At 33.3% G+C, this 21,383-nt stretch overlaps 1 protein-coding gene across 1 annotated transcript in view; it reads right to left on the bottom strand.

Annotated features, from left to right (window-relative positions):
• The window catches only part of LOC113391719 (putative fatty acyl-CoA reductase CG5065), a 31,735-nt gene extending 12,901 nt beyond the window's left edge, over positions 1 to 18,834 (bottom strand). Inside the window, exon 1 of the mRNA XM_026627778.2 lies at positions 18,725 to 18,834. The gene's annotated coding sequence lies outside the window, so the exon portion shown is untranslated. The remainder of the gene's footprint in view (positions 1 to 18,724) is intronic.
• Positions 18,835 to 21,383: the final 2,549 nt, after the last annotated feature.

Genomic DNA, 21,383 nt, shown 5'->3' on the forward strand with positions numbered 1-21,383 from the left:
CCATAACCGAATAAAGTATATTATGATTTTGAATATATAATACGTTAACAAAGTAACAAGTTTAAAAAATATGCGTAAATTACGATAAAAATTGGTAAAGTTTACGCTCTAGTTGCTAACTAGACGTTAAATACAGTATCCTCCTCGACTTCAACGTAGTTGGATAAAATATATTATGTATGTTAAGCGCGTGTTAGAGACTATCGCCCTTGGAGGAAATATATTATCATATACAAACAGATGTCAGCAGATATTTTTTTATATGTATACGTGTGTTCCGATATGTATATAAAATCTTATAATTAAACTGTCTATATTTCACGAAATTATATTTTTGTTAAGTCCTGATCCATTTTGCCATAGCGGTAAGTCTCTAGCGAGATTAGCCACCTACGGAGGTATGTGTGTGCAAGCACAGGACCACACTCTATTTTGTACCGACGGTACCACAAACACCCAAATCCAAGACAACATAGAAAACTAATGATTTTTTTTGACATCGACTCGGCCGGGCTTCGAACCCGGGACCTCGGAATGGGGTACCCATGAAAACCGGTGTACACACTACCCGACGACGGAGGTCGTCAAACTCTCATAATCCTATGGGACAGCAAAATCGATACGATGGGAAAGAGTTCAGTTTCACCAATGGATTTACAAGGTTTCCAGGGCACGGGATTGTACAGACTTCCAGTGGAGTTATTACGGTTAGAGCATAACAACTGTTGCTAACAAATATTTGTTGCGGACTGATATCAAATAAAAAAATTTTAAATAAGTATTTTGGACCTATTCAGTATAATACTCCACAATACTGATTTATCGAGTGCAACAGTTATCAATCCGCAACAAATATTTGATAGCAACAGGTGCTATGCTCTAACCGTAACAGCCCCAGAAAACTTCAAGATATTCGTTGATATTCTGCCGTCAAGCAGAAATACTTAGTATTATTTGTGTTCCGGTTTAAAGGACGAGTGAGTTATTACAGGTACGATTGTCATAGCATCTTAGTTCCCAAGGTTAATATTTCTTATATTACCAATGTCTATCGGCGGTGGTGACCACATACCATCAGATGGTGCACCTGTCTACCAATATCGTACAAAAAATATATAACTACACAAATAAAACATCATCAGTGTTACTTACTCGGGTTTGAATTAACGATATTCCTTTAACTAGTAATCACGTAAATTCATATCCTCTTTAGTTTAAAGTTGGTTAATTTAGTATCCCACGACATAAAACTGTTATTTTCCCACAGTTTACTTAACAATTGCTCCGATTTCCTTATAGTTCTTAAATACTACAAAAGAATGCGTGTAACAATATTCAAATATAGAACACGATAAAAAAAAAATATATGTCAACCTTCTGAGTAAAGTTGACAACTTTTGTAATGTCAAAAATATCGGCGACAAAGGACATGTCTTAGGTAGTTTTATTATTTTATATCTTAGTTGGTGTTTGTGTTAATATATTGTGATGTCCTATTTGTTTTAGATCATGCTACTGGCTATTTGGCAGGACGAAAAAGTGCTGGTTTAAGCAACCACGTGTATTTTTCAACCCTGACACTGGCAGAATTGTCAACCTATTGACAGAAGCCATAAACATAATAAATAATAATAAAAAAAAAAAAGGACATGTCTGTCATTTTCAAGTCTAGGTAGGTGGACCGGCAAATCTGATAGTCAACTCTACCCATAGATTTTGGTACTGCAAGAAATACTAGGTAATCAATCTTCATCTATGCGCCACCAATCTTGGGAGCTAAGATGTCAATGGTACCTGTATTTACACTGGCTCACTCGCCCTTCAAATCGAAACAACAATATTTCGTATTGATATTTTGCGGTGGAATATTTGATGAGTTCCTACCTACCTACGAGCTTGCATCAAGATTTCCAAACTTTAACATGTAATATATGTTTTTACGCACCAGTATTTAATTATCTGTCCGTCTGTGCTTGCTTTAAATAAAAACTTAACAATAAAATTCAGATGGGTCTACATTGAAACAGCACAGTGGAAGTATTCTGTAACAAGAAACTCGCTTCACACCGTAGAACACGAGCGTCAATTATCAGAATGTGACAAACGACAATGATCAATATGGCATGTGGCGGCGGTTGTCGTTGCACGACTGAGATACGAAATTAATTTTAACATAATCACATTACTATAGATAAAGCGAAATTAAATAACGACACAAAAATAAAACTGTCTTATATAAATGCCTGGCAACACCGGCTGATTGAATTAAAACAGCTGATTACGCATTGCAAATATTTAAATACTAATAATTACAATTAATCTGTCAAAAAAATATATTCGAGTAGGCTTTTATAAGTAATTTTATAAGTAATCGATTACGGAACTGTACTTATTATTAAATCTAAAGTTTTGATGTAATTAATTCATTCTTGGAGTTTATACTTTAAATATTGTATTCTTGTCGTCGCTCTACGCATCCATGATTTATCCAATAATTATTTATAGATATTTAATTTACATATAAATATTCAAGTCTTTTGTCGTATGTGAAGATTATACTTTAATATGTTAATTCAACTGACAAATACGTACCTTTTATTTAAATATTAAATGATTTTAGATGAAGGTAAATAATAAAAGTAATAATTATATTTGAAAATGGAACGTTTTTAAATTCATTCATTCGTTTTGTCAATGTCAATAGCCTAGGTTTTGTTTTTCTTTTGGTTAATTTTATATTTTACATAAGTTTTACCTACGATCATTAAAATCAAATATATCTACTAAAATAAATACCAATACCAATTAAATTGCTATTTAAGTAGGTAAATACAGACTATCTTTGATATCGTGTTACGAAAAAAAAAACATCAAAGGCAAAGGTATTACTTAATAAAAAAAAAAGTTGAGCATGAATTTAGTTATTCATTTGATTGATTTTATTTAAAAAAAAAGTTGCTCAATTCCTTGTCGGTTCTTCTAAGTAGATTCTACTTTCGAAAGCATCCAATTAAACACTAACATTACGATTAAAATATTGAGAAAAAAAAACATTTATTGATTAATGACGTTTCGTGATTGGCGCCAATCGAAATCCTAATATTATAATTGACTTTATTTGTTTGTTACGCTTTTACGTCTGAATTATTCAATCTATATTTTCTATACACGTTGTGAGGCATACGGAAATAAAACAAGGAATACCCAATACATGCCTCACACGATAGCGAAATCGCCCACACACTAGTTTTTAATGACGTTCAATAAGGTGTACGTAAACGTACCTTCCGTATATAGAGGAAGTTTATCATTAAACTTTTACAGCTTACATCGAAACCTTTTGATTTCAAAACGTCATTTGACATTTGAGTTTTTATGTCACTTGTGATATTTTATTAACTTTCACCGATGTGTGTTATTAATCTTCATATAATGTCTTTGTTGCGCCATACGTATTACCTACTATTGAAATATTCGAAAGATTTTTTTATTAATATAGTACATTTGGTCCATTTTACTAACTTATAATGGTAAAGATATGTTCCCGATTTTATTTCGATCCAGACCCAACCGCAACTGGAATCGGCACACGGCAAGAATTCTGTTTAGATTCGATTCTGATAAGCTGTCAATTTATTACTTTCGGCAAGATGCCCTTTGATTTTTTTATATGTCTGTCAAAGACAAAAACTGACAAAGAAGATGACGCGTTGAAAAAATAGTGGTCAACTCTTTGCCACTATAGCCCGTTCAAGTTAGCTTGATCTTTTTGACAGAAGGGCTAGTGATGAGAAATCAGAATTCAATTTTTTTTTTCAACTTATTTTTTCTAAAAATAGCTAAAGAGACCCCAACCACTAGCCAAAGAGATCCCAACCAAAAGGACCCCTGTTCGTAACAATAACTTAACAATAATCTTTAATAAGGATTTTTGTAATCGATATTTGTAGCAGTTACTGCCTGTCATTGGCGTCCCTACCTTCCATTGTACAAGCGTCTATTATTTTCAGTGGTTCTATTTTACTTTGAAGCAATAATATATAATAGAAAAAGTCTTAAAATTTTCGGATAACGCTTGAATCTTTTGGAACTTTTGTGTTGTATGTACTTTTTTTAAATATTTTTCTAATTTTTAAAATCATTAAATTAAGAAAATAATATGTCCGTCATTGCAAAGTTATGTCGAACATAAAAATTTACATCTGTCAAAAAGATCAAGCTGTCTTGTACAGGGTGTAGCAAAATATCAAGCTGTCTTGTACAGGGTGTAGCAAAATAGAACGAAACATTGCGATATCGATTCACTTAGAAGACAAAGTCGGCCCGTTTATTTAATATATGGTATATTAAACTAAGATATTTAAAATTCATATGAAATATCTATTTGTACTCCTCGGGGAGATCAACGCCGTGACGTGGCAAAATGCACGACGATCTCTTAAGCCGTTACAATCCATTTCCCAAATAACACGGAGTACCTACCCAACTTCGGACCATATTAACCAATAAACAACCATCTCTTACAATTCACATCGTTAATGCCACCAAACTTGGTAATCAGATGTTATGTCTAGTGCCTGTAGTTCAAAGTCAAAGTCAAAGTCAAAGTCAAAAATCTTTATTCAATATAGAAGTGTTTACACTTGCTTATTGATTGTCAAAAATCTACCACCGGTTCGGAATTTAGCACCTCGGACCTGAGAAGAACCGGCGAAAGAAACTCAGCGGGATATATATATATTTTTTCATTTTTTTTTTAACCATTTTCCATGTACAATGATAATTATATTTTAGTTATTTGAAGCAGCCTGGAGGCGATCATTTCATTCCCAAGGTGTGCAGTCAACTAACCTTGAATATTACAACCATCACAACACAATATACATATGTTAAAGAGATATATCTCTTTATTACGTGCGATCGACCGGAAGAATACAAAAGATTACGATAATGGCTCGGTAACGTTTTTTTCCGTTAAGTAAACACGTCATATGACATCAATTATGAAACGGATTTCCAGCGTCGATTGATTTGACGTATAGGATACTAAGGTAGCCGAGCCAATATGGTTTTGTGACATCATAACACAAAACCACATATATAATTGTATTTAACTAAAATAACTGTATTTTTAGATGTTGAAAAAGAGTAACTACTGAGTTTCTCGCCGGTTCTCGGTAGAATCTACATTCCGAACCGGTGGTAACTTTACTTAATATAGTTTGTTAAATGACTATTCGAAAGTGCTTGTAAATGCCTACTTGAATAAAGTATATTTTGATTTTGATTTTTGATTTCGGGTTCAAACTCACGCAAGCACCTGTGAATTTACAAAATTTTAGTTACTTGTAAATATATATTGCGATTCTATTATATGGCCTAGAGGTTTTTTTTTTAAATTAATATATGTAGACGGATTGAAGCTAATCTCAAGTTCCACAGTATTGGCACGTTTATACAATTATTTGTGATACGCTGTTTTACTTTAGTATTGTAATAGCTACTTTAAATGTATGACTATTAAAATCAATATCGTACAGCACTATCTGATGTAGTAAATTTCGAGTTTATTCTCAGAGAATACCAGGTCTATGAACTCCATTTTCAATTTCATTCGTCTTAATATCAATGCAGTGACGTCATAACTGACGTGCTTTGGTTAGTGTAAGGGAATACCACGTTCAGTTCGCTAATGCTCGGTCTAATGGGGTAGCTATTATAGGGCAATGATGTCATACACCAAACATTTATTAAATAGTGGCTTTTAGTGATCAGTTATTTGATAAATTAACTACAAACGTGTGTGTAAACACAGAACATAAACGTTTCTTTTTTTCTGAAATTACTGTTAATCGAAACAAGAAATATAATATTGTTTTTTTTTAATTCATTTTATTTAATTTTGAAAACGATTTATGCTAACAAAAAGTTATATATTTATATATAATTGTGTGTTATTAAATAAATTATGAATATGAACCACGCTGAGAGTGGACAGAGGCCCGATTTTTTCCTGACGTAATGTCACACGTCTTTGGCCTCCGCTACGCCTCCGCCTCGGACAGACGTATTTAACAACAATCTATGCTAAATACGCAATTAAATATAATTATAAATACGAAAGTAGCTCTGTCTGTCTATCTGTCTGTTACGCTTTCACGACCAACCCACAGAAGCGTATTTGATAAAAATTGGTATAAAACGATCTTGATCTCAAAGGAAAAACATAAAATTATACTTTTTAATACCTAACTAACGATGTTTTCATCATTAAGTATCCACAAAAATTGTTATATCCACAAAAAGTGGGCTCAAAACATTCAGTGGTGATTGTTTGGACGAGTAATACATATAATATATATTTTTTTCTAATTGACATTGCTCTTTGTATGACTGTCGTTTAAGGTTCAAGTAAGATTAAATTTAACAAGTCAGGGCTTGAAGAGACAGAGAGGGTACCACCGGTTGACCCGTGCACCGGTGAGTACATACCCCCTCACTTCATGTGGGAGAAATGTATACAAGTTAACCTAGCGAGAGAAAAATCGGTGCTGGGGTGTACAAACCCGGAGGTCTTGCATCCTAGGTGAGGTTATATTAAAATTGTTTCATTGGTCAGGTGAGATCATCAGAATTCTGCACCTGAGCGATTGTGATTCCGGTACGTTTATCGAAAACCTAATTTTTTAGAGCTATTCTATTAACACAGAAAAATACTTCACAACGATAACTTTTTTTTTCTAAAATGAGTTTATCAATAAAATCCGCATTCCAATGTCAATGTTTTCCTCGAATTATAGTAAAAATTAAAATTCAAAATCCTACGCATTTGATTGCTAATGCTTATTATAAATTATATAATTTAATACATTTTATAACTAAGTTTATAGTAAAAACACAAAAACCGACGTTCTTGTAAAACTCGCTCTACTAATTAATTTAAAGTTACATCATTTATAGAATATTTTAAAACGTTACGGAATTAATCTGATGCGATTTCTTTTAGAATACACGAGGAGAGAGATTTTAGGTAGTCTAATGGCGGAAACGATTGCTTAAGCGTAGGTTAGGTTAGGTAAGTATTGTAGGTTTGGGGTGCATGTCAGTCGCCTCCTCGTAGCGTACCCTGGGCAACGGGGCCGGCTTGAGCTTGCTCGCCGGCCACGGCTAAGACTGATGACACAGGCGTCGTAAACTAGGGATTTAATGTGCCCCAAATATAGAAATCAACCGGCGTTAAGTTCGGACTCCGTCCGGGCTATCCAACGATTAGGAAAATGGCTATCGAGCCATCGCCTAGCATTTATACCAAAATGTGCAGGATATCCGTCTTGCTGGTATATCATATTTTGCCTAGTAGCCAAAGGTACGTCTTCGAGGAGGCCAAACATTTTTTTTGCCAAAAAATCTTCGTAAGCTGCAGTATTTAGATTGCTTTTTTCACTCCAATAATGTTTATTGTGGTAGTTCATCTTGATCAAATTTGAATTCGTCGGTGCAGAGGATTTTTTCAAAAAAGATGCATCTTTTAAATCCTCATTAAGCATGAATCTACAGAAAGCAACTCTTCTTTCAGCATCCTCTTCGTAAATAATGTGCACAAGATTAAAATGATAATACAAAATATCTTAATTGTAACTTAGCTACTGAACTGTTTATGTATCTAAATTTTATTTTAAATTTGTATTAAGTAAGTAAGTTAAGTAAATAAGTAAGTTTTTTTACATTGGTTATTATTTTAAATCAATTTTGTGGGAATTTTAAAGAGCGACCTTTAGTACGAATTCGGTCATGTTCGAATACGAATTTCCACCAGCGTCCTTTCTGATCATTTTATTTCGGTTGCTTTGAAATAAATTCCTAGTTTTTATATATTTTCGGAAAGCTAATTAAACGATTATGTTTTAAAAATAATCTGCAGAACAAGTTTCATAATGATTTTTATTGTTTTTCAGGCATATTTGAGGGAAAAAAATAAAATAAATATTGAAATAATATCGTTTTCCGTCTCGCATTTTAAATTTGGACCGATAATTATTGTTTAAGTATTGAAAAATATCCAGTGTTTAATCGTTTTTATAAATCAGAAGACAAAAGTAGATTTTAATCGAAACTTTTTTTTTAATAAATTTTTGAAGTTGCAATTTTGACTTATTTTGAAAAAATCTAAAAAACGTGATAACTCAAAAATGGTTCACTTTTGCATAATGCTTATGGGGGTTAGAATTATCGCAAATAGTCACCCCTATCACCTAAAGGGAATACGTCGAATTACCAATAACCGGATATTCAGAAAATAGCTTAATGTACTGTGATCTACGCATATAAATAAAATAGGGGTGTCTGTTTGTGATTTTGAAAATAACTGCCGGGTTTCAATTTATTTTAGTTGCCAAAGCGAAAATAAACAATTTTTTTATCTCTGTCTATCGGGTTATCGGGGGTAATCTTGAAAACGGCATATTATTAATAAAATAAAATAAAAACATTTTTTTAATTACTGCTTAGGGTCGGATTATCCATTAGGCAGAGCAATTGCCTAGAGTCCCCGAATAGGGTGGTGTCCAAAATTGGGATAACGAAATTATTGAAGCCAAATATTTCTTTATTTAAATAGAATGATGGTATATCTTCGTAGTATAAAAAAAACATCGTATAAAATATAAAAAAATATATATTAGGTACTTAAAGAAGGGTAAGGGGGGCCCCGTACTACCTAAGTGCTTGATTATTTTAAGATTTATGACAAAAACGGAAATCCACGCCGGCGATGTTGTATTGAATAAATTACTTCATGTACTAAAACATATGACGTATATATAAAGAGGTAACTAAGTAAAGTATGTTGATTTTGTATTTTTTAGGGTTCCGTACTTCTATAGGAAATAGGAACCGCTATAACAAGCTGTGAACAAAACCAAACCTACGTTTACTTAATCAAAATATGTGATCTTTTTACGTCTCATTTCTCATTAAATCACAAAAGGAATCAAAACCTACTTCCGGTTGCCCTTGAATCATGAAATTTAGCAAGAATATCTTGTAGCTCAAGTATAGGATAAACAAATATTGTTACAGAAACTATTTGTATATCTATCTAGTGGTACGGAACCCTCAGTGCGCGAGTCCGAATCGCACTTACCTGGTTTTTTACTAACACACTACAAAATCAACATTCGCTCTTATAAGAACTTTTGAATCGTCATTTTACGAGGTGGAATTTGTTTTCGGCTCATCTCGATGTAATTTACATTCTGAATGGTAGTCTTAAATTGAATATGACGATTCTATTGGGATACTTTTTATGATAGACGTAGGCGGACCGGCGTCTGGGCCGCATGCGGTCACTGTTACATAGGCGCACAAAAATTAAGATATACTTCATTCAAGTTACATACAATTACATAATATGTCTCTCTTTGTCCCTGCAGGCCGCTAAGGCACAGACACAAAATCAAAAATCAAAATAAATATACTTTATTCAAGTAGGCTTTTACAAGCACTTTTGAATCGTCATTTAACAAACTATATTAAGTGAAGCTACCACCGGTTCGGAATGCAGATTCTACCGAGAAGAACCGGCAAGAAAGTCAGTAGTTACTCTTTATCTCTGTAAGAAATGTTCTACAATCCTTACAACGCCAATACGTCACCAACATTGGGGGTTAGGATGTTACGTCCCTTGTAGTTAGTAGTTACGTTGGCTACCTCGACCTTCAAACCGTAACACAACAATACCTAACGTTGTTTGTCGGTAGGTAGGCTTGCACAAAACTCAACCACAAGTAAAGACATTTTATGAGCCTATTTAAATCTATATACTTATATAAAAGCTAAATACCACTCACTGATTAATCACGAAATCTCAGAAACTATAATACTTACAAACTTGAAATTTGGCAGGTAGACCTTATAGGGTGTAGACGTCCGCTAAGAACGGATTTTACGAAACACCATCCCCTAAAACGGGGGTAGGAAGTTTGTTTTATAAATTTCGCGCGTGTATACCCGCACTTTCAGCTAGTGAAGCATATTTTGATTTAATCTTTCGTTCTTTAGTGGCGAAAAATACGTCCATGTTGCAAACTGTAACCTTTTTCTTTAAATTAATAGGATGCAATCAAATTATTTAATGTTAAGCTATTCTGAAGGTTATAGTTTGATGAATGGATTAAAAAGCAGTTGCGTCAAGCGATGTATGTCATGACCATTATTTATGTAACACGAGTTCTGGGAACTATTTTGCACAATTTTCTTTTAAATTTTACGCGTAATCGCTGTGAACATGCTCGGTGCCTATTGTACTCAATATTCATTGGTATAACAAACTTCCAGCAGTCAATACACGTATCTATATCAACATGGGTGTCGGTAGAGCTAAAGGATTTATATTGCGGTCACTGTCTGATTGCATAGGATTGAAGGAGAGGCGAGATTATGCAACATTTTACGCTAAATAAATTATGAAGCAATTGATCATTTAAAATATAAGTTATGTAAACGCAAGTATCATAGGTTGGATAGTACGACACAACTCAGTTGTTGCATTGGTAAAATTCGTAGAACCGATCACATCCGAATTATGTGCGTCTTCAAAATGATCGAACTATTTATTTATTGTGTGGAAACGATCTGAACGTTTGTGTAAACAAATGTTATAATTTGTGACGTCATATAACCAAATTAAATAATAACAAATTCACGCTGCAATGTCCAAATACTATCCAGTAACGCGCGCAGCCCTCGCGCGTGCTCCAACGACTTGATAACACAAAAGCTGCCTAGTACAGAATTAATAAGTTTTATTTAAATCTGCGGACTGAATAATAACGTTTTTGTTTAATTCAAATTCGTACGTAGTCTTCAATATAAGTAAACTATCGGAATAGTGAATGAAACCAACCGATACTGTTACCAAACAAAATAGGAAGTTACAGATAATTTACAAATAAATTCACATAAACATACCAAGGATCAATATCCGCCATTTTGTAAAATATTCTCAACTGATTCCTAAACTTAATAATAGCGCATTATGATACTGTCGTTTAATAATAATAGTATTTATAAATACAACTAACATTGCCATCATTGTACTTCACATAATACCACTCCGTAAAGAGTACAGTGAATAGCGGACTTTATGATTTGAAGCCGCCATAGAATACACCCGTTGTTGTCGGTTACATATGATGCTTGGAATTTATTTAGTCGTTTATTAACTGTCCACTCACGTCTGCTTGTGTTTATAGATGGACATCAAACATACGTATGTTTGTTATGATAATATAGTAAATAACTATATATTATGTAGCAGATAATTTATGTTTTTTTCGGAAGTAATATATTTTATCTATATTTTGAAGTTCAGAGAGTTGTAAAGTTTAATTTGAGGGTAGTTTCTGGATCGGGTAATCCGTCCCTAACGAACTCGCTCCCCAACTATTCATGAGTCATGTGAGACGACTAAAACGTCATATCTTAGAGCTAGAAGACCGGCAGTAGCTCTGAGCAACAGATGAGTTGTACCTCCAATGGGAAGCTCCGCATGACAGCTCACTGAACAGATTTGCTCAAAACTTTAGGGGGTGATTGCAAATAAAAGCGACAAAAGGAAGTTTCTGGATCGTCTTCTGTTATCGTCTGCGTGTGACGGGGAGATTTTTTAGGTAGTATATGTCATTTATTGTACCAATGAACACATGGAGCTTATATCTCATTAAAAATAAAAGGTTATACTATCCTATTAAAATAGGGATCTTCATAGAGTGCAATTTTAAAACGTAATAAGTTCAGAAAACGGTCGAGCGAATTCGTTTCTTACGAAAGCCTAAACAGTACGAGATATGTTTATTATAGTGGCTTGGTGCTTTGTGCGAGCCCTTTTGGGTAGGTAATGCCCACTCAACAGATTTTCTACGGCCATATAGCAGTACTCAGTATTGTTGCGTTCCGATTTGAAGGGTGAATGAGCCAGTATAACTACAGGCACAAGGGACATAACATCTTAGTTCCCAAGGTTGGTGGCGCATTGGCAATGAAAGGAGTGGTTAATATTACAGCGCCCTCGTCTATGGTCGGTGGTGACCACTTATATTATTACAACACTGACGCTTTAAAGTAACTACTATGTACGTTAAAGTTGTATATTTTCGCGAGAATTTTAGTTTAATTTTATATATAATTTATATCTGATAAGATACAAACGTATAAACGAATACATGTTAGATATCAGATACTGTACATCATTTTATTTTAAATATATATAAGATAGGTTATTGAGGATGCTCAAAATAAACCACAAATTGTTTCCCTGAAAATACAAAGTTTTGTTTTATTTAACACGCCTTCACAATATCATAACAATTATCATTAAACTATTACAATTATACTTTTATATTACCTGAAAATACAAAGAAACGACATTTAAAGTTCACTAATATCGCCTCCTCTATTAAATCTCTTTATTTTCTTACAAAATCAAAGCTCAAAATAATCTAAACATTATCTGTCATTCTGTCATTCAACCATCAAATGCGCGGCAAACTGACGTTCAGTTACAGATTAAAAACGCGCGGAGCGCAGCAAATTTGGGATAATGAAATGTCATTTCATTACATCTCCCCCGCTAAGAGCGAAAATTCTAAATAGTATAATCTAGAAGTTATCTTCATATTCGTTTTCTTCTACCTCATTTGTATTTCACTGTAATGTTATGTTATGTTATATATTAAGTTTATATCTGCTATGTACAGCCCTACCTCTTTCTATATCTGTTTCATTCCTCTACCTTAAGGTTGCCTGGAAGGAATCGCTGTTTTAGCGATAAGGCCGCCTCTTGTGCATCTTTCTTAAACGTGACTAAACTATGTGTTTACTGGTGTACAATAAAGATATTTTGATTTAATTTGATTTAAAGTTGTAAAGATTTCAAAAAACTAAAAAGTACTTGACTTCATTCACCTATGTGTAAATATTTGTATGTAAGTTTATGACCGCACCGCCTACGACGTTGGTTTTAAAAATTCTCTCTCAGATTGGGTTGTCTGGAAGAGATGGCTAATTAGCCATAAGTCCGCCCATTGTACAACACTTTTTAGTTTTTACGTTTTTTTAATTTTTAATTTTTATTTTACTAATTTTGTTTTACTTTTATTTCTGTGTGTTTCGTTTTGTTTGTGGTGTACAATAAAGTATATTTCATTCATTCATTCTATATGTTAAGGTTAGTTCACATATTGTGATGATATATTTAGCATGTCTGCGGCGCTTTGTTATTTAATATACAATTAAATTGAACCGATACTATTATATTTATATTTAAAAGAGTCGAGATTGTTACAAAAGTTGAATATTGAGTTTATTAAACATCGCGGAATTTATAGTGCTTAATTTGTGTTTATAATTTATCTCGTGCTTGGAGATGAAGAAAAATACGTGAGGAAATATTTTCGATGCAGCGTTGTATCATTCCTTATCAAATCGGGGTGATCTCTAGGCAAACAAGATCAGCGAGATATCTAAATTACTTAAAAAATTAAAATTTTGAATTTTTTAAAGCATTTTTTTATAATATTCATTCTATAAAAACATTTCAGGAGTTTATGGTCAAGGTATAACGATTTCGCAGTAATATTACGAAATGATTAACTCATGTACAGACACACCCACCATCAAAGTGTGATTCATTCTAAAGGAAGGTCAGCAGAAAAAAAAAAAAAATTTTAATTAATTATTGGTTTTAAAATTTTGTGATCATTTAACCGTCCAACATCTTTGTATAAAAACCCAGTCTCTGTATTTAATTCAATATTACTCTGTGGTCACCATATATTATTCTTAAGTAAGAATACAAGTCTGCCAATGGAAGGTGCCCCCTTCACCCTGCTAAGCTATATAATAAGTAAATTAGGTCATTTCTTACTGTGATACATTTTTAAACTTATACATATTTATGTGAGGCTCTGAATTTCTAGATTTCACAATGGGAAGTTTCCAATACTTGCTTCTTTGCGTCTCAAATATAATAGCCACAGTAAATAAAGTTTTCTATTATGGTCTGCTATGATGGCCTACCAGCACGCAGGTCATCATAGCAGACTATTTGCTTAGCCGGCCATTTGCTCCATAGCTTGCAGGACAGGTCTGCAAACTAAGGAGCAAATGGCTGGATTGGAACGATTTTGTCTGAAATATTTGAAAATAGCAGATGGTGTCTATCGTCTTCCGTCACCGTCATCGGATTGGTTAATAATGTGTAAACGCTCTTAGACGGGCACAAAGCCCCAGTTAAAAGTTAAAATTTCGAGTATAAATATTAAATAAATATTGGACAACATCACATACATTACTCTGATCCCAATGTAAGTAGCTAAAGCACTTGTGTTATGGAAAATCAGAAGTAACGACGGTACCACAAACACCCAGACCCAAGACAACATAGAAAACTAATTAACTTTTTCTACATCGGCTCGTCCGGAATCGAACCCGGGACCTCGGAGTGGCGTACCCATGAAAACCGGTGTACACACTACCCGACCACGGAGGTCGTCAGATTTTGTATTTTTAGATTGAGTATTTTTCAATTTTTTTTTTTTAAAGTCCAGTCCGATTGTTACTAAAGTACTATATTTTCGCTACAGTACGTACGTATATAAATGTTAGAGTTACCTATCATTAAAGCGTAGTCTATTGCACGGACCCCCATTCGTTCTTGACCGGGGGTCACGGTTTTACTTTCTCGTTAACTCATGGAACGGTACGAAACGTTTAAGCAAGAGGAAAAACCGAACGTTAAAAGTGTAATTATATTGTCACACCGAGATATAACATACTGGTTCCAAATGTATATATTTATGACATAAACATATATATATTTAAAAGCGAAATACCACTCACTGATTAATCGAGATATCTCAAAAACGATAATACCTACAAAGTTGAAATTTGGCAGGTAGGTTCCTTATAGGATGTAGACATGAACTAAGAACGGATTTTACGAAACTCCACCCCCAAGGGGTTACAACGGGGGTTGAAAGTTTGTGTTTTATAAATGTCGCGTGGGTAAAGCCGCAAGTTCAGCTAGTATTTGTGTAATTTTTTTATGGCATACGTGGCAAACGCGCTGGAGGCTCATCTGATGGAAGGTAACTACGGAATATGGATAAAGCTTTGCAGGATTTGCAGGTGCGTTGGCTTTTAAAAAATAAGACTCTTTTCTTAAAGTATCCCAAGTCAAAGGTTATTTCCAGACGGATTGTGCGAGGCAGTTCGTAAATATTGGCTAATACTAACAGTGTCCAAATAATTTATATCCGTCTGTTTGTCATTTGTAACTTTTCTAGTTTACACTAATATTATAAATACGAAACGAACTCCCGCTGTATGTCTATCTTTTTCGCTTTAAACTTTCACGACCAGATTGACCCGATTTTTCTTAATCTTGGTATAAAGGAAGAGGGAATCCCAAGGACAGACAAAATGAGACAAGACCAAACAACCAACCGATACAACGCGAATGAAGCCGCGGACGACAACTACTTTCAAATAAATTGAGTAACAGATCTTATTTTAATACATTTTTACATTACACCCTGTAAATTTCCCACTGCTGAGCTAAGGCCTCGTCTCCCTTTGAGGAGAAGGTTTGAAGCATATTCCACCACCCTGCTCCAATGCGGATTGGTGGAATACACATGTGGCAGAATTTGAAATTAGACACATGCAGGTTTCCTTACGATGTTTTCCTTCACCGCCGAGCACGAGATGAATTATAAACACAAATTAAGCACATGAAAATTCAGTGGTGCCTGCCTGGGCTTGAACCCGAAACCATCGGTTAAGATTCACGCGTCCTAACCACTGGGCCATCTCGGCTCTCATATATATAGAAATAATACTATAATTAAATTATAATTGTACGTATATACAGATTATTTACTCGACTTCCAGTATTTCTTATGTTCTTTATTATAAAAATTTAAAATTATTGACGAATTCAAGCGCAACTCGTTTAATTAGCGTGTTATTTCTCTAATTAAGTGAACAAATGTCTTCTAATTACGTTACACAGTTACGTAATATACAATTTAATTATCACAAATTCGAAAACGAAAAACGTCTTTGAACTTTAATCTTTTAAAAAAAGTACTAAATTCAAATTGAACAATTACTTCAATATATCTCCAGAACAGCGGCAAATTTAATTGCTATCTTTATGTAATTGCATAAATAATTCTATTGATATAATATTCTAACAACGTAATTACATTTTTAAAGATTAAAATTTGTTTTTTAATATAACAACTTTATTCATTATGTTTACTGTTTTCTACGGCGCTGTTAGAATAAATATACCATCTCTTAATTCAGAAATGCGCCACGAACCTTGGGAACTAAGATGTTATGTCCCTTGTGCTAATTACACTGACTCAATCTCCCTTCAAACCGGAACACAATAATACTAAGTATTCCTGCTTGGCGGCAAAATATCTGATGAGTGGGTGGTACCTACTCAGACGGGTTTGCCCTACCACCAAAGCCCTACCACCTAGTGATAATGACTAGCTAACTGTTCTGGAGATATATTGAAGTAATTGTTCAATTTAAATTTAGTACTTTTTTTAAAAGATTAAAGTTCAAAGACGTTTTTCGTTTTCGAATTTGTGATAATTAAATTGTATATTACGTAACTGTGTAACGTAATTACAAGACATTTGTCAACAACATGTAATTAGAGAAATAAGACGCTAATTAAACGAGTTGCGCTTGAATTCGTCAATAATTTTAAATTTTTATAATAAAAAACATAAGAAAGACTGGAAGTCGAGTAAATAATCTATATATACGTATAATTATAATTTAATTATAGTATTATTTATAGTTAGAACGCATGCATCTTAACCGATGATTGCTGGTTCAAACCCAGGTAGGCACCACTGAATTTTCATGTGCTTAATTTGTGTTTATAATTCATCTCGTGCTCAGCAGTGAAGCGAAACATCGTAACCTGCATGTGTCTAATTTCAAATTCTGTCACATGTGTATTCCACCAACCCGCATTGGAGCAGCGTGGTGGAATATGCTCCAAACCTTCTCCTCAAAGGGAGAGGAAGCCTTAGCCCAGCAGTGGGAACTTTACAGGCTGCTAATGTATGTATGCAATGTAAATATGTTAAATTTCATTAAAAACATAAAGCACAACCAGCAATTAAATCATCCTTTATAAATCATTTTGTATTGTAAACTATGAATACTAAAATGATAATTACTATTAATCTCACAAGATTAAGTACTTAATCAATTCAAATGATATTCAAATAGTCTTTTACGAGTACTGTTCGCAACGAACGTTTATATTACAGGTACACAGAATAAGAACGTCTATTACATCGAAAAGAACCGTTAACGAAATTCGTTACGTACTTATTTTCATAATTAAACACGTGACCTTGAGGTTCTATGGTTAAGTTAGTGGCATATAAAGCGGTGGCTTAACGTATTGTTAATCCATGTCCAAAATATTGTAACATGCGTTTGCGCAAGAAAGTGACCTGCCTTGGAACCATCGCTGAGGAAGTCCGGGCGACAGCGACGGTATAAGTTTGTTCGTTTAATTTAAAAAAATATATATGTTATTAATAGTATTGTAACTAATATAATTCTACACGCTCATAAATTATTTTCAAAATAGAAAACATTGTTTGTTTTTTATGAAATGTGAAATTATCTTTCTGTTATATTATATCATTATTTAGACTTAAAAGATGAAAGATCGAGAAAAATATAGATATAGAAATATCTGCATTCCAATGTTTATGAAGTGTAAACAATACTTTACACCATATAAATACAAGACGTGAGTCATAAACGAACACTCAAACGACGGATCGAATAGTTCTCAAAACAATAAATTAATTATAATCAATAAAAATATATCTTCATCAATATGCTTTGAAGAAGTCATAATAAAGAAAAAATCTACTTTTACTTTGAAATAATATTGACAAAATATACGAAGTTCGTAATACTTTTAAAAAAAGACTATTTTTTTTTTATTACCTTTATATATTTTTAATCAAGCAACTGTTACTGACAATCGCTCAATGTCTAAACTAATTTAGGTAACTTTATCATTATCTAACTGAAACATAAATATGTATATATTTAAGCACTCAATATTATAAAATTGAAATTATAAAACTAAAACAACTACTAAAATCATATACATACATTAAACTTATATCAAACGATGCAGTGCGTTTCGGAGAAGGTTTTAATATATAATATTATTTTATAAGTAGATAAGCAAGCGCTTTAAATTTAATCTATATTATTGACGTGACCAAAATATTTTGTTATTTTATAAAACAAAAAAAAATATTTAATACTGTCACACGTTCGGTCCTTTCTACCCGAAACTCCGCCTTACGCAACATCCCAATCAGCTTAAACTTATTCGCATACATTTTAAAATTATTAATAACAAATATTTTGGTTACGCAATTTTCAGGGTTAAGTTTTTATATGTACCCTCAATACGGATTAATATATTACATCAAATTATTTTAAGTCTAATATTAGATATTTCTAATAATTCTTTTATTTAGTAACTATAACGTTTAAATTTTTATACCTTAAAAATTTACACCTTTGCCTATGAAAGCACATTGAAATTAAAAAAAAAAAAAAATTGGAAAATTAAATTTAAAATTAAAAAACTCACCTATTACAACTGAACTTAAAAAAACACAACACTCACTAAACTCGTTAAAACTCAATTAAATCAACTTAATTCCGTCACACTACTCAACTTCAAGTCTCCGCGTCTGACCGTCGAATGAACGGCACTGCGCTATTGTAAGATAACTCCTATATACCGTCGAGTATAATCAGCCAAAGTGACCTCCGTATATATAATTAAGTCTGTGCTTCCATCTGTTTATAAAAACGTATATAACGGACGACTTCTAATTAATCTTTCTTAAAATTATAAGCTATGTATATGTATATAAATATGATTTTTAGTCGAAATTCGGTCAGAAACATCATTAAAAAATTGAAACATAATATAATTCGAATTAAAATTTTGAATATATATTTTTTTTTATTTATGTCACTAAAGCTTTAACTAATTACCGTTTAAAACAATTAAGAAGAAGAAAGAGCCGAGATGGCCTAGTGGTTAGAACGCGTGCATCTTAACCGATGATTGCGGGTTCAAACCTAGACAAGCACCACTAATTTTTTATACGAGATGAATTATAAACTCAAATTAAGCACTAATTTGAGTTTATAATTCATCTCGTGCTCAGCGGTGAAGGGAAACATCGTGAGGAAACCTGCATGTGTCTAATTTCAACGAAATTCTGCCACATGTGTATTCCACAAACCCGCATTGGAGAAGCGTGTTGGAATATGGTCCAAACCTTCTCCTCAAAGGGAGAGGATGCCTTAGCCCAGCAGTGGGCAATTTACAGGCTGTTAATGTTAATGTTAAAAATGTTAAAACAATTAAAATTGTTTGGCAAACAAACGACCAAGGATTATTTGCCTATTTATATAAAGACACTTCTTCTGCGTGAAATAAGATATATATTTACTACCCGAACGTACCACCGGGTCCAATTTAAACCACTCACGGAACCACTTAAATATACACAAAAAGTTTCATCGAAATCGCTGTAAACGTTTAGAAGTTCAGTTACATATATATAATTAAAAGATTTTTTTTTTACTTTTTTTGTGCCAAAAAGGCACAGATTATTAAGCCAACGTCACGTGCGAAAAAAAAAATTGAAGCAAGGTGAAACTTCAAGGCAAGACGAGCTATGTTTTCATACCTAACACCTAAAACGCGAGCAAAACTGCGAGCGCCAACTAGTCTTTTATAAGACGTTATTTGTAATCCTTTTTTAATTGAAGTAAGGTTTATCAATATAGGCCAACAAGAAAATTAATTACTATAAATATTTAGAAATATAAATTTTTATTTGATTGTTTTGTTTATGGACATAGAATGTCTTGATATATTATTAGTCTATTTAACACAATAAACAGAAATATTGTTTATGATTCTCATTCGAATATGAGAAGTCGTCAGTAAATAATAAAAAGCATATTAATCAATGGATTATATAGACGATAGAAAAGCGTGGAGCGAATACTTGTTGACTTCCAGACATATATGTATATGTATATGTTTGGAATGTCTCTATATATGTACGTATATAATTGTATTTGGCTAACATAACTTTGTATTTTAAATGTTGAAAAGCTATGAGTAACAACTCAGTTCCTCGCCGGTTCTTCTCGGTAGAATATACATTCCGAACAGGCGGTTCACTTGATACAGTTTGTAAATTGACGATTCAAAAGTGATTACAAAAGCCTACTTGGATAAAGTATATTTTGATTTTGATTACAATTCTAGGTCTCGGAGAGCGTTTAAAGGTCCAGGGTCGTTTCTCCAGTCGTGTCGGATTGTCTTTCAATCTGATAAGGAAATAGAGACTGTACATACAGTTACTCAAATGTGTGTGCTCTGTCAAATCTCCACATATCTGGTTTTAGATTTCGGAAGTTTTTTTTAATTTACATTTACTAGGCAGACGGGCACCTGGTGCTGCTACCAAGTGGTATCGGTATCGGTAGGCGAAATATCAAATGGGCCACCTGATGGTAAGTGGTCACCACCGCCCGTAGACAATGGCGTTGTAAGAAATATTAACCATTCCTTACATCACCAATGCGCCACCAACCTTGGGAACTAAGATGTTACGTCCCTTGTGCCTGTAGTTTCACTGGCTCACTCACCCTTCAAACCGGAACACAACAATACCGAATGCTGTTTGGCGGTAGAATATCTGATGAGTGGGTGGTACCTACCAGGGCTTGCACAAAGCCGTACTACCAAGTAAACAATGTCAAAAAAATATACTATTCCTTTGTAGCTAAGATGGTTTTTCACTGACATTGGGACATTACTGTTAAAATCTAATTATTTTGGGTAGCATATGTGCTATTACAGACATTTGTCTAGATCTGTAAGCCAATCCAGATCCAAATTCGTTCAACCGTTCTGGCGTGACTGACTAATAAATATTTGTTCTTGTCTGTTGTTTACACGACGTTTTCCTAATGTATTTCTCCAGAAATGCTTTCTGTATGGCTTTTAAGTTATTTTTTGTTTTATCTGTTAATAGATCTACGTCGACGTCAGGTTTAATATGGGTTTATCGCTGGTTCAGGTTCGGATATTACCAATGTCTGTTGAATATTCTAATATTGTAAATGCGAAAGGTACTCTATTGGTTTTTTACGGTCAAGACACTGAACCGAATTTGATGAAATTAAAAACGAAAGATTATTTGCCTAACACTCGA

Source organism: Vanessa tameamea, chromosome 30 (assembly GCF_037043105.1).
Source record: "Vanessa tameamea isolate UH-Manoa-2023 chromosome 30, ilVanTame1 primary haplotype, whole genome shotgun sequence".
In the NCBI taxonomy this organism is placed as follows: Eukaryota; Metazoa; Arthropoda; class Insecta; order Lepidoptera; family Nymphalidae; genus Vanessa; species Vanessa tameamea.